The following is a 16,038-nucleotide window of genomic DNA, read 5'->3' on the forward strand; positions in this document are numbered from 1 at the left end:
TTTGTCAAACTTGCCTATGTAAAGATTATCCCCCAGAGGTTATTTTGTTTTTTTGTTAAATAGGTCAGCCTGAAACAAAATGGAGACAGAAAACTAAAATCTTTAATAGAATTAAAACCCAGTGAGCATTTATCTGTTATGATGATGCATATTTCTGAGAATGTGAATGAATATGGATTTAGATTCATATAACAGCAATGTCAGATTACTTTAGGAATCAGTCTTGACCACAACCTGGTTGTTCACAAATATCTAGTCTGAAAGTGAGCATATTTGCATTGGGATTTCTATAGTAGTCACTAAATTAATGCAATAAACTTCAATGGTATAATGTACATTTGTCTTTCATGAATTTAAGCTTTGAAATTCTATCATTCATACTTAAAGCCTGGGTTTAAAGAAAAGTTTATAAAATTCTACTTTATACTGAATTCCATTATAGTTTTTCATAGTTTTAATTCTATACTCTGTTAAATACAGAAACTTTATTTCTAAAAAAAGTGCTCCACCATATGTAGAATATCAAGCCAGTGTACATGGTTTTCTAGGCAAATACTATCCGAGTTACATTATGGAGATTCATTCCTCCTAAAAGTTAAGTAAAGTGAAGTATTTGCCCTGAGCCCATACACGTAGGGATCAGGGCTGTCTTCTTGAGCTTGTGTGAACAGCACAGATGCACGGGGCCCCTCAGTCAAAAGAGCCCATGCTCATGATTAAGTGCTTTCTGTTCGCTGTCTTGAAATTAATAATTTTGCCTCTGGATTTAAGTGAAGCTCAGTGGGTTAATGAAACATACTGTAGAGTCTTAGAAATTGGGCTCACATTTTCCAATACTACACATTGCCTTCCCAGGATGTATTCATCAGAGTTTTAATTTTTTTCCCACCCCCTGGTGTCCCAGGGTTTTCCTAACCTACCCTTCTCTTTTTCTGTCCCATCACTTCTGCTACCCTTCACCCCTGACTTATTTATGTAAGCAGAAGGAAAAAAAGAAGAACACCTGAATTATCTGTTTAAAAAAAATGTTTTTTACCCCTCTGTTTTTTTTTTTTTAATTGAAGTATAATTGACATACAGATCTTTTTAGTGTCAGGTGCACATCAGTGATTCAATATTTTTAGATATAACAAAATGTTACTGTCTTCTATTCCTTGCCGCGATCTGAGTACAAGTGTGAGGAGGGCACTGGGACTGCACACACCGTGGCATCTCAAGGAGGAGGTGATGGGCATTCCCATCTTCACTGGCAGTACCATAGTAGGTTTGGTGAACAACTTCGAACCTCTTGTCTACTTTTGATCCAGTTTGTTGAGTATGAAGGTTGCAATCCCTCAGAAGTCACCCTTCCACCATGTATTAAGGTGGTGATTTGTTGGAAGTTGGGTCAATTGCATGCATGTGCACATGATCAGGCCCTGTCTGCATTTGTCCCATGAGTGCCCTGTGACCGAAGAAGTATAGCATTAATGGCAAATAAAAAGCACTGACGAATGCTAAAAATAGGTGCTGAATGCACTTGCTAATGATTAAATGCAGTAGAATTCGGAAACCTATGTAAAAGACATATAAGATATAAATAGGTATTATTGATGTCAGATACATATCGTGGGGAAATTTAATAGTAGGTGTCCATAACTGTAAGAATTTGACGAGGAAAGTAGAATCAGTATGAGTCCTATGTAAGTTTTCACAATATGAAAATTATACATATTTCATATTTGAATTACTATAAAGATTAGACTTGAACTAGTTGTGGGAGCTGGTTAGAAGAATAAATGAAACAAGATGGGATTGGGAGGGAGACAAACCATAAGTGACTCTTAATCTCACAAAACAAACTGAGGGTTGCCGGGGGGAGGGGGGTTGGGAGAAGGGGGGGGGATTATGGACATTGGGGAGGGGATGTGATTTGGTGAGTGCTGTGAAGAAAAAAAAAATATTTATTAATAAAAAAAAAAAATTCGAAAAAAAAAAAAAAAAAAAAAAAAAAGAACTCAAAAAAAAAATTCTGTGACAGGCTTTTGCCTTTGTGCATGTTGGTGAGCCTGAAGCCACTGTCAGCAGGGCAGACAGTTGGGAAGAAAAGTTGAACATGAAATACTGGAAAATAAGAACCTACAGGACAATCGAAAACCTACAAAGACAAACTGAAACACTCAACTCTTTCTAACTGTATACAATATCAATGGCATGGTTTGACCTGCAGAAGAAGCTGGGGTCCTTTATATATTGTTATACAAGTACCTGACCTAGAACTTGAATTACCTAAAAGAGAAGGGCAATTGTCTGTGGACCCAGCTATTATCTCCTACCAACAGAGTGAGCTGAACAACTATAGCAATGTGTTAGAGTCCAGTGACCCCTGGCATTATCACCTTTTCATATATAATGGCTGCTCCTTCGCTTTTAAATTAAAAATTTCCCACGAATTTCTCTTGTGACCACCCTGCATATGGAGCCACAAAGTGAAAAGAAATTGTAATTATAGTATGACTTAGTGGACATAGTACAAAGCCATCATAGATCCCAATGTTATTCTGTATCAAGCATATCAGTGTTTTGAAATATTGGTGATTGAGTGGATTTGATTTGGAAAATTTCTTTCAAAAATAACTGTGCTATAAATTTCACTCTCCTACCTTTTAAGAGGGAGATATAAAGGGTATTAACTTTTAAAACAATGTTTACTGAGAAAGGCTTCAAATGGACCACTCACTGACTATGATATATAATGGTGTGTGTGTGTGTGTGTGTGTGTGTGTGTGTGTATCTGTACATATCTGTTGCATAGTTCACATTTTAGAAAGTGAATATGATTTGCATCAAAGAGTAAAAGCTGGTATCAGGGAAATAACTGAATTGCCTTAAGATAACAGGTCAAAGATGCATGAATCCTGGAGACCAGATGAACAATCATAGTAGAAATGAAAAGAAATCCTGCCTAAGATGATGTCTTAGTTTTGTATTACTGAGAAGAAAAATCTAAAATGAAGATTCTTGTTCAAGTGATTTATCAGTGGAGTGCTTTCAATAAAGAAGGAGTTGTATTAGTGTCCTATGCTATGTAACAAGTTATTACAAAGTTAGAAGATTAAAACTACACCCATTTATTATCTCAGGTCTGTTAAGTCAGGAGTCTGGACATAGTTTAGTTGGGTTCTCTGCTCAAGGTTTCAGAGGACTGAAAACACATCCTGAATGATAGATAGCATTGCATTTTGACAAAGTGCTGTCTCTAAGCTGATGCCTTGCTGGATCTTCAAGACACCACTCTTTTGCACACATATATGTATCTAGTAGCTTCTGGGTGGTGTAATGTGTGGTAGCACCAGTTAATCCCATGTTTTATAACCTCTGCTGCCTTTCCATTGGTTTATTTTTTCTCTCATATTTGGAGCTATTATGCAAGATCCCATAATATAAGTTCCTCTTCACACACACAGATAGTGGTGCTGGCTGAAGTACAATGGGAAGGAAGGGTAAACCCATATTTTACCCTAGGCAGGAGGAAAATTTACCAGTAGTGGGAGTAAAGGTGACTGATGTTTGGCACTTTTATCAAAAAGCTGGCTGGTCTCCTCAAAATTCTGTTTTACAGGCTCACAGATAGCTTTCAGCTTTTCCACAATAGCAAGTTCAGTCTAGAGAACAAAAGAAAGCCTAGGATTTAGAGGCTATGGAGTACGGTAAGAGAAGCAGAAGGTTAGGTGGAATTGGAATCGGCCAGCCATAAAAGCAAAACAAAACAAAACAAAACAAACAAACAAAAAACAAAACAAAACAAAAAACGAAAACAAAAAACTAGCACTGTTTTGTCTAGAAACTTATCATGGAGAGGTCCAACAAAAAAGCCTGTGAAGAAACTATATGCATTATCAGGATATAAACTATAATCTTTAAATAAGTCTTTGCTGAGAAGGCGACATTGTGCATAAACCTAGTTAGAGTATTCTCTTCTGTCTCTATGCATCAATTTCAGAAATATCAAGAAATATGGTTAGTAAGTAAAAAAAAAAAGAAAGTATTAATTTAAATTCAGTAAATTCAGGCTATGAGTTTTGATTATCAGTTCTGAGAAACTTTACTTTCTAAATTGAGAGTATATTTGCAATTTAAATTGACTGTAGGTCTCTGAATTGCTTAGGAATGACCAGAAAAGACATGAGCATATGGGAGATTTTATTCATTGTCAGGGGAAGAACTACCAACTATGTCCCATGAGTCTTATTTAGTTCAAAGTATTGACTACCTAGTTGTCCCAGAGATTAGAGGTTGAAAACATTTCTGAATATAAAAAGAGGAAACATAAGATGTTTTGTTAGGTAAGTCTAGGCTGGCACAGACTAAACACTAAGAAGATGAAGCCAAAAGATAGTTGACCAGGATCTCACAAAACTGGCTATGACCTCATGTTTCACCTATTATTACTAGGTGATACTTTAACCTACTATTACTCAAATAGTATTACTAAGAGAAGGTAAGAAAGTTGGCATAGAGAATGCTAAAATTAGATTTTGTTGAAAAACCTTGATTCTTGGTCATATTTTAGGAAAAGGATGGTGCACAGGTCTCATTTTTCTTATAAGCTCTTTTTTTATCCTAATGTCTAATAAGCATGCAAAAGGGAATGATGTTTGTAACATAGCATATAAGATTTGTAGATATTTCATTATGACTTTTGCCATTCACTATGTACACTTTTTTCAATCCATGACTTACCATTTTTTAAATACAAAATATTAAATTTGTTTTCATTTCTGTGAAATAAGAGTACTTAAAACATTCTGGATCGCAAGCACTTTGAAAAAAGAGACTGTTTCCTAATAGTAACTTCAGTCAGAAACTATTAAAGAGTAAGAAACTCTTTCCTTCAGTGTTTGTCTAATTTTTTTCATATATTTTGCTTTGTGGTTTTTAAATTTTTCCAATACTGGTTACCTCTTTCAAAATGGATTTTATGATTTAAAAATAAAACATTGTTGGGGCACCTGAGTGGCTCAGTGGGTTAAAGCCTCTGCTTTCGGCTCAGGTCATGATCCCAGGGTCCTGGGATCAATCCCCGCATTGGGCTCTCTGCTCAGCAGGCAGTCTGCTTCCCTTCCTCTCTCTCTGCCTGCCTCTGCCTACTTATGATATCTCTCTGTCAAATAAATAAAATCTTTTAAAAAAGTAAAAATAAAAATAAAACATTGTTATTTTTTTCAATTAATCTCATAGATTTCTCAAAGAGTTTCATTTTCATAGGATGTATTGTATAAATAATCAAAGTATGGGTAATCAGTTGAGAGAAACATAGTTTAATCATACACAAAGAACCAGACTGATCTAAAATTTCTGAGGTCCAACTTTGTAATATTAGACATAAACTGATAATAATGTCACAAGTCATTAACCAAGAAAACAAATTTTTTGAATAAGACCTTTATTCCCTCAAGAACTACAGCTCATACTTTTTAGTAAACCAACTTTAGTACAAGAAATTATTCATGGAGATAAAGCTGATTTTTTTCATGTTTAAAAGGTGAATATGATTAATATCCCTGACTGTACTTTGGTCATGCAGTTAAATTAGAACATGTTTCCAGCAATTAATTCAAGTGTCATAAATATAACTTTTACATCACCAATTTATACCCTAAAGAGCAATACAACACATGCAAATTCTTCTGAAGACTATTAATAATAAAAAAGGCAAAAGAAAGGAAAGTAAATATTTAATTACATCTGTTGCCATAGCATAAAAATTTTGTACATTAATTCTGTCTTCTCTATTACCATCTACTTCATATTATAAACTCCTACACAAATGCATGTCTATGTTTTCTTTTGCAGTACAAAGAAATAATACAAAATGATTTCAGCATTGTAAATAGTGACTTTGTATAATGGTAATTGTATGGTGATATTTCATAGAATATAAAGGAGAAACAGTAATATCTGATACCTTACACGTTTTTCTATTTAACATTCAGGTAAATATTTTATTGAAATTTTATTTGCCAGAACTGATTGTCAAAATTTTTTAAAAGTTTTTCCACTTCTCTACTCAATTACCTTTGTTACACTCAAAACAATTATTTTCTAATACTAGTGTATTTGTGAGTTCAGTTAGCAAATATTTTTCTTTTACTCTTTTACATTTACATCTCCTGACCTCTTTTATGTTTAGTCTTTGCCAACAACAACAAAAAAATCAAGAATATAAGGATAAATAACTCATAGCTACAAAACTTGATGATCTTTAATTCAAGTATAGGGGATAAAAACTATAATATAAGGAAAGTATCCAAATCACCATGAAAATTATATCATATTCTGTAGGATTTCAGACAGTAATAAAATTTTCCAAGTGTATTTATCAGTGAATTTTTGAATTTAAAGATGCCCTTTGAGTAAGACCTGCAACAATGAAATAGATTCTACTAATTGGCTGTTGGGCCTTTCCCGTAAAACAGAAGATCAAGAGTTCTAACTTGTTTGACCTTTATAATACATTTCAGGAAGTAAGGATATAAGGCTCACAAGATAGCTGGACCAGGTTTCTGGAGGTTTGAATTCATCAGGAATGAAATTTATATATACTTATTTGTATATGTTGTAACTAATTATATATAATATATATTTTTATCTAAGAGTATACAAAATGGATTTGGGGAGAAACAAGAGATGGAGGAAGTCGCGAAACTAATCGGCAATTTGCAGACTGCAGTGATATTTTTGTATGTGTCACCTATAGGGTATAAAGAGGGGGAAACTCCACTAAAAAAGGAAGGATCTTCTTTGTGAAAAGAAAAAAAAAAAGAAAAAAAAATGATAGAGATACTTTATGATGAGAGGGCAGGTTTCTCTGAGATTGTCTGAAATGTGAATAAAGATGGCCAATTTGATAATCAGATATGGCCTTTGTAGATATGTATGTGTATACATATGTAGTTTATGGGTCTTGCATTTGTGTATTTGTGGTTATCTGTGATGTAGCTGAAGGAAGATTTTTTTTTCTTTAAAGATTTTTTAATTTATTTGTTTGACAGATAGAGATCACAGGTAGGCAGAGAGAGAGAGAGAGAGAGAGAGAAGGAAGCAGGTTCCCTGCTGAGCCGAGAGCCCGATGTGGGGCTCGATCCCAGGACCCTGGAACCATGACCTGAGTCGAAGACAGAGGCCTTAACCCACTGAGCCACCCAGGCGCCCCAGCTGAAGGTAAGTTTTATTTTATTTATTTATTTATTTTTTTTAAGATTTTATTTATTTATTTGACAGAGAGAAATCACAAGTAGACGGAGAGGCAGGCAGAGAGAGAGAGAGAGGGAAGCAGGCTCCCTGCTGAGCAGAGAGCCCGATGCGGGACTCGATCCCAGGACCCCGAGATCATGACCCGAGCCAAAGGCAGCAGCTTAACCCACTGAGCCACCCAGGTGCCCCTGAAGGTAAGTTTTAAAGAGTGTTCCTTTAAAGTTTGTTGAACACTGACAATTGGTCAAAGTGATAGGATTTAGTGAAAGTTTTGAGAATAAGTACTCCTATGAAGATACACAAAATGTTAGTGGCTAAATATTGCTCTTTTGGTTACTCTTCACATAATGTGATATTTTCATAAATTGGTTGTTTCTTCTAAGTTCATAATGTTAAAAATGAATATCAGCATACTATATTCTCTCTACTTCTTCTGTGTAAGTTTTCATGAGCTCCCCCAAACAATCTCTGCCAACAGGGAAGTACAGGGAATGGGTAGAAAGGAAGAAGTTCTGTATTCTCCTGCCATCCTTACTATCAACTTGAGAAAAGTCTGACTTTATTTATTTATATAATGAGATTCTCTAAGTTTTCCTTTGGACACAAGGCTGTGTGACTTAAAAATAAATAAGCAATTATAAACGTTGAAAACTACTGTTGATAGCTTTTTTATAGTAAAAATTTGAAGCCCTTGAAAATATTAGGTAATAATTACCTAATGGTATTGGGTAAATATCATCCAATGAAAGAGGAATGTTCAGTAACGCACAGTAGTTTGAACCAAAAGAGCAGCAGAATAACTGAAAATTGCTGTTATTGTAAAAAATGCCTGGCAGAATTATGTCAGAGCATTCTTTCATCCTAACGCAGAAGTTCCAGGGTGACCTTCTGCAAAAGGTTAGTGCAAGGCTGAGGACAGTTCAGAGGCTCCCTGCCCACCAAGATAATTGGTAGAATAGCCAACACAGGTTGCTATCTTTGTGTGACTCAGGTGGCCTATTCCCAGTGAAGCTATTATATTGTTCCCAGAACAGGTCATAGAGCCAAGCTGCTTTGTGTGTGCATCACTTCAAAAAAGCACTTGCTGATAATTACTCTAGGGCACATAGGTTATGTCATATTACAGAGTTGAATCAAAGTAGTTTTGTAAAGTTATTTCTAAACCTGCTTCTACTGAGGCCTAATTAAACATCAATGACTATACTAAGGAAATGCCATAATAAAAACATAGACAAGTGCCACCCATGAAAGTACTAAACAAACCATTTCAGGCACATATGCAAACTACAAGGCTAAGGTTTTCTTATTAAATTCCCTTTGGTGTCTATTCTTTTCAAGACATATAAGGAATTCTTCCTTCTTTATATAATTTCCTCAATCAAAATTTTGTTTGGCATTAAAATTTTCCCTACAACTCTACCCAACTGTATTTTTTTTTTCTTTTACAACCTATCAGTGATGACTTCTAAATATTTTATCTTTTCTATATCATTTTTTGGAATATTTAAATCAAGAATGCCAATTTCATGGAAAACTGTAAACATCAACAAAGGGAGAGAGAAAATATTACACTGGATAATCTTAAGGGATAAAGGATATCAGTGGCATTTTATTAGCAATGGCTAAAAATTATAGATGTGTGATTTAAGATTGTGTTGACTATGAGACATCAAATTGCACCTTTTGAACTAAGCAATATTTGGGTCACAGTGATAAACACATGTAAATATTAAGGATTGGTGTTCTGGGGATTGATGCTTTGATTTTTTTTTTACAAGCATTACTTTTTTTTTTTTTTTTTTTAACAAGCATTACTTACAAGCAATGTATGCATATATACCATTTTAAAATTTCAAGTTTTTAATTAAATATATCAGTTGCTTTAATGTTTTATTCATCATAATTCATGTTAACACTAAGTTTTATTATGCTATATTCTACTTTTTAAAAAAAAATACCTCTCCTTTCAAAATATGTACTACTAGATGTTCTCTTATAAACATCTGTACTACCATCTACTGGAAAGGTAAGTACATATCAGATATCATTATTTTCAGCCATTCAAAAAAGAATACAATGAATTTGAAAAAATATAAAAAACTCTTATTTTTTTGATATTCAGTATCTATCAGTTAACATTAATTATTGTTTATATATCATATTAAAGATATACACATATATGTATACTGAATATCAACTACATGTGTGTAATGATCATAAAATTTTAAATTAAATTGTGTAATTACTTAGCATTTATTCACTAAATGTTTCATTTTTTTCACAATTTTACTGTTTTCAAATACTTTCTGAATGTAGAGGTTAAATGAAATTTAGATATATTAGATTAACTTTGACTTGTCAAATGTTTATATACTTTCATTTCTTTAGTAGCCTATTTTTCAGTAAAGTATTCGTGCCAAAAAAGCATCTGGATGAAATTCAGAAACAAAAACCAGAGAACTATATATTTTTTTCAGCTCACTATATTTAAAGAAAGATAGATAAAAGGCTAATTTTCATGGACATCTAAGCTACATAAACTCATGTTTGTGTTCTTTGATGGAGAATGAGAAATTGTGCAAAAGAATAGCACATGCACAAATGTTCACAAATGTTACATTGTGTGAAGTCTGGAAGCATGTCCTGACTCCTCCACCTGCAAATTATTAAAACTTGAACAATTTAAGGGGTGCAAGGGTGGCAAAGTTGTGTAAGCATCCAACTTGGCTTAGACTGAGTCATGACCTTTGGGTCATAAGATCAAGCCCTGCATTGGGCTTTCTGCTCAGCATAGAGTCTGCTTGTTTCTCTTTTTCTCTCCCACTCATTCTCTCTGTCTCTCTCTCTAAAATAAATTAATTAACAAAACAAACAAACAAACAAAAAAACCCAAAACAAACCTGGAGCAATTTAAATTATATCTCTGATACCCAGAGTTATATATATTAGGACTTTTGGAAACCTCCAGAGATAATTGATAAAAGTTCCCATTTCTCATAGTAGAGGATAATTATCAAAATTCTGGATGGTAACAGTTTATACATATTTTACAAATACCTTTGGATTTTTTTGGCATTCATTGTAATACTTCTCTATCAGTCAGCACCCCTCAGTCAAGCAGCACACTCTAATAATTATGACTAAGTCATGTAAGTACTTAAGTCAGCAATGAATTGGTTCATTTGTTTGAAATGTTAAAAAAAACAAAGTTGATTTTTGTTCTCAATTTATCCATTCAATGACACAATGTATGTTCTTTATTCATACTTCTTTTAGTTCTGATGATAGATAGTTTGAATAATGCAGTAAAATATAGAAGCCACAAACAAAAAATAGAATGGATTTTATATAGATGGCAATTAGTTTCAATAAATAAAGATTATATCCAATTAAATGGTGGGGCAGGCAAGTCATAAATTTTATTATTGTTGTTAGTATTGGTTGTTACTGTTTATTGTCAAATAAGATTTAGTAAATAAGATCAATATACATTTGGATTTAGAATTGATTTGCAAAACATTGCTTCTTCTGGGTGAGTAGAAATGGGTATTTATTCGAACGGTAGAAATGGTAAAAATCAGCTGCTTAAAGTCAGGCATATTTAAGGAGCTCATTATTTCTACTCAAGTACCCATTATCTATACTTGGAAATCAATATTTAATGATTTTGGTTAAACATCGGAGTTAAAAGGTATACTGTCAAATTATAAAATCTGTTTTTTCCTTTAGTAGGAGTTAAAATAAGGGTAATAGAAAAGAAGAATTACTTGTTATAAAGTTCTAGCTATTAAGATTAACAAGTAATGAAATATGCTGATTTAGAATTACTTACTAGAATGATAGCATCCATGTATCTACAGTTGCTCTAATTTTATGAGCTTTTCTGACTGCTATTGAATGCCTTAAATGTGCTTTAATAAATTAAACAATCACATTTATGTGTTATTCACAAAGTTATTTTATTCCACTTTGTAATGTATAAATCTTGAAAATGCAAGTTTTTAAAGGCAGTTTGTATGATATTTAAAGAATCAATCAAAATTTAATATAAAAAGTGTGAAATACATCAGAAGAGATAGTATTAAAAAGTAAAATAAATATAAAATCATTAAATTAATTGTATATTTTTATACCCTTGAAATCCTTCTAAAAACATTATTTATGTAAATGAAAATAAATTTTATTTTAAGCAAATGCATACATTATCTCCTGGGTTCACACTATTATAATTAGTGACAAATGTGATAAGTATACTTTTGTGAACTTAGCTCATACAATATTGATAATATCACCTACTTAAAAATTCTATTTTATGAACTTATATGCCTTACAAACATACCTTTATGAAATTTTTATACTCATATGTGTTGTGGTTCTTACCTAGATGCTCAAACTTTTTTTCCTATCATCCTTTTATCTAATTTCCAATTATTCTTAATTTCTATAATATATTTAAAGAAAAAAATACATGATCAAGTGTGAACAGCCTGTTCACACAATATACCGATGACATTTCAATAATTATTTAAGCTTCACATTCCAAAGTGATAATGTGTAAATTACATATACTTCTAAGAAGTTTTACAATTAAATAAGACATCATATGTAAATAACTTATCAGAGTTGCTATCTAATAATAGTTATGCTATGCATGTTAGTTCTATGCTTTTTTATAACAATATTTTGTTAAATAATTCAATCAGTGTTCTCTCCTCTTTTATTGCTATCCATGGTATATAAAAAAGAATGATAAATGGCCCCAGCATTTGGGCATCTCTGTCTCAGAAAATCAGTGAAAAAATACTACAAGCAGTAGGTCCATAGTTAAGCAGACAGAATACATACTCTCAATGTTAAAATTATTGTTTTAGTTATAAAATCTCTTCGTTTGTTGGACCTAAATAATATTGGTTTAAGTTAAATTAAGCTTACCCATGGGTTATTATATATATCACAATGTAAACTCCAAATTCAGATAGATTACAGATTTGTGTTCCTGTCTATAAATTCACAGATTTTTGTTTTTTAACTTGAGTATTCCAAGAAATAGTCAGTCCTCTCTACATATAACTCATTTGATGAATTCTTCTAATATTAAAGTAAAAGAAAATAATAAAACACTAAATTTGAGACTTCATGATGTATTTTTTTCTGATCATGTATTAGTGTAGGTATGTATGTTTTCTTTTTATATTTCAATGTTATCTTTGGTTTTCCCAAGTATACAAATGGTATTTTTGTGGTCCTGCACCCTTAATATAAAGAAGTAAGAAAAAACTGCCACAATCATCATCTAATCCTACTGTGAACAAATTATTTTTTAGTGATCACCCATGAGAGGCAAACATCTTCTTTCAGAACACTGGGGTTCCATTTCTGTTACCTCTTCTGGTACAGCAAATGACACTTTGGTGCCTGATAAGGTTTAATTTTCTCTTAGGTATACCATACTCACTGAAGCATTACACAATAATATTAACTTGGATTGTAAATTCAATGAACCAGTGCACATCATCCCCAGTTCTATGCTATGCATAACACCTAATTCACTATAGAAAATTGTTTTTGGCTTGAATATCATCCAAGAAAAAAATAATTTTATAAGAACAAATGTAGAAAATTATGAGCAATAAATTCAAAATTAAGATATATGTTAGTCTTTTTTAATCAATCACATATTCGCTATTCTTAATTTTTCACTTTTCTAAAACCTAGTTCTAAAAAGCTAGTTTATTATCTTTCTCTAAGTATTTGTTGCCCTCCCTACTTTTTTAAACTTGGTAGTTGTTTTTGTTCTTTTTTTTTTTTTTTAATACTAATGATCTCACACTCGCTATAGCTGATTTTGCTTCCAAGCATCCTTCACTTTTCTTTTTATTCACAGATCAGGAAAGCAGCACAAGTCAAAATAAGAAAAAAAAATTAACATTATAAAAAATTTGTTTTTATCTCATAACCTTAATGTACCCTTTTCTTACTTAAATTAGAAAAGAAATTATAATACTAGGATTTATTTATGTTCTCCAATGAAGACAATCTACTTTCAGAACATTTATGTCACATTTCAACCCTTGTCCCTGTATCTGTGTAAAATATGTTAAAATAAAGGAAAAAAACCTAAAGAAGAATATAAAAAGCAGTAAGCTACTAAGTCTAGTTTTTCTATTTATTAGAAAAACAATGTATCTGTAAATAGCTTCAATAAAGCTAATACAATGTTTATAATACAATTATGAGTGTTTGTGTTGAAGGTGATACCAGTAGAGAACATTTTTTTAAAAATCTTTACAGCTCATGCTTGAAAAAGCGGAAGAAGATTACATTCACCATCTCTTTAACCACACCTAGTTAGCTATTTCAGGACCAGCTAAAAGGTTCTGAAATAAAAAGGAGGCTGAAAAAAAGCAAGATCCCAGAGATCATGACAGACTTTGTTGGTCTCCCAAAAGAGGTGCCATCATCCATGTACCAGAAGGGCTCAATACCTCAGCTATTAGAGGAGTTTGGGGATGGAGGTGCTGTTCCAGAAATCCATGTAGCCCAGTGCCCACTAGATATAGGATGAAAGAAAAAAAAAATGTCAAATACACTGGCCATTCAGGTAGATGCTGAAGGAAAAATTAAAAATGATGCAATTGTTAGGCAAGTCAAAAGACAGGTTCATTTATAGCAAGTACACTGACCTGGTTCCAAAGGAAGTCTTGAATGTAGATAACCCAGACCTGCAAAGACCTGATGAAGAAACCATTCAAGAGATAACAGAAATGACAAGGGTAGCCCTAGAAAAATCTATATCACAGAAGGTTGCTGTAACCATGCCAGTTTGAGCATCTAATAAACTGGTTCCTGCTGAGTATATTTGACACAAACCATATCATCGAGAAGTGGCTTTCAACTTTGGAGCTAAACAGAGTTACCTGGATAGTGGAAATGCAGAAAGATCCAGTGGTACCTCCAAGTTTAAAGACTAATAAGAAAATTTCCTGAGAACCACCTTCTCCTCCTGTCATGAATTCTCCCGGCCAAAAGAGGATCATCCACAAGAGTGGAAGATTCCTCCTTGTATTTCAAACTGGAAAAATGGGAAGTGCTATACAATTCCACTAGACAAACATCTGCTGCTAATAGAAGAGGACAGCAAACAGTGCACATCAATTGAGAACTTTGCTAAGCAGGCTGAAGCCCTCTATGTTGCTTATTGGAAAGCTTGTGAAGGTGTAGAAATATGGGCTCAAGTAGAGAGAAATGTGGCTCAACAAGAAAATGAGAAATATGAACAGAAAATTAGAAAAATGGCCCAGAAAGCCTGGTAGAGAAGAGTTGGGATCAAAACCCATGTGGAAAAAGAGAATGGAGAGGCACTTAAGAGGGATGAAATCTGGCATGACAGATGAAAAGAGAGACAGTACAATGGGGGAATCTTTCCAGGAAGCTCCTGATAAGAGGTTAAAACTACAGAGAAATGAAAATCAAGATATCAGTGAAGTCATTGCTCCCGGTATGCCCAATCCTCAGAAATACTGTGAAGTCCAGTATGACCAAAGAGTCTTCAACCAACCCAGGGGTGTGGAGAGTGATTTTGCAGGTAGAGAAGATGAAATTTACAATGTTTATGATTAAGCCTGGAGAGGTGGTAAAGATATGGCCCAGAATATTTTCATGCCTGGGAAAAATTTGGACAAGGACATGCATGGTGATGACCTAGGAGCCAAAATAAAGACCAACACTTTGGTTCCTGATAAGTTTTCTGGTTCAGATCGCAGGCAAAAAGGCTGAGAAGGATCAGTTCAGTTTGAGGAAGATCATTTGGATTTGGACAAGTTTTTGAAAGTAGCCAAACAGCACAGTGGTTCCAAAAGACTCTTAGATAACAGCTGCCGCAGTGAACATGAGGGTAAGAAGAAGAGGAAGGACTAGATACGTCTCTCTTCAAAGTGAATGAACTTCTATCCATAACCCTAATGATGCAAGTCAGATGGGGAAACAATTTGTACATCACCAGGATAAAAACCAAACATGGGTGACAGACTACAGCATTACCTTTTATTATAAGAGTAAAGAGGGATGGAAATTCTTTCACTGTTAGTTTTTTTGTTTGGTTGGTTTTTTGTTTGTTTGTTTGTTTGTTTGTTTAAGAATAGGTTGCATATGTGCTTCTGTCTTTTGGCATTTATAGAACATACTGGCCCACACATGAAATTAAGACCACTTCCTTTTGTGTGACACCAGTACTTTGGGGGGTTAGTACTTTGCGTAACAATGACTGCTGATGAATAAAGTTGCCCCAACCATAGAGGGAAGAAGTTATATTCACATATTGTCACTGGCCTGTCAAATGACCTTTGCCCCTATTCTGCTCTGTTTTAATTTGGAGTGGGTAAAGTAAGTTCTTGCTTGGTGGAATGATTTGTTTCAAATAAAAACATTTAGACAAAAAATAAAAATAAAAAAAATCATTACACAATTACTCAAGTTACTCTTGGGAAAATGTTAGAGACTATTATATATTTTTTTGGTTTAGCAAAAGTCACAACGCTAAAATCCTTTTCATGTCCTTCTAAAATTATTGTGCAATATTCACATAGCTCATTCCTTCATAGGATCACCCAGAATGTGGACAAGTTAGGTGGTACACATGCAGAAGCACAGCAAGACCATTTGGAAATGGATCTGAAAGTAATAAATATATTACTTATAAATTTATAAAAATAATTTCTTGGAAGCTGAATGGAGGGCCATCAATGGAGAGTAAGAATCATATGGAAATGAAAAAGAAGAAATGAGAATGGGTATTTAGACATA

At 33.3% G+C, this 16,038-nt stretch overlaps 1 pseudogene; it reads left to right on the top strand.

Annotated features, from left to right (window-relative positions):
- The first annotated feature begins 13,657 nt into the window (after positions 1-13,657).
- LOC132028822 (SNW domain-containing protein 1-like) lies at positions 13,658-15,153 on the top strand (annotated as a pseudogene).
- The last annotated feature ends 885 nt before the right edge of the window (positions 15,154-16,038 follow it).

The sequence above is a fragment of the Mustela nigripes genome, chromosome 1, assembly GCF_022355385.1.
Source record: "Mustela nigripes isolate SB6536 chromosome 1, MUSNIG.SB6536, whole genome shotgun sequence".
Taxonomy (NCBI): domain Eukaryota; kingdom Metazoa; phylum Chordata; class Mammalia; order Carnivora; family Mustelidae; genus Mustela; species Mustela nigripes.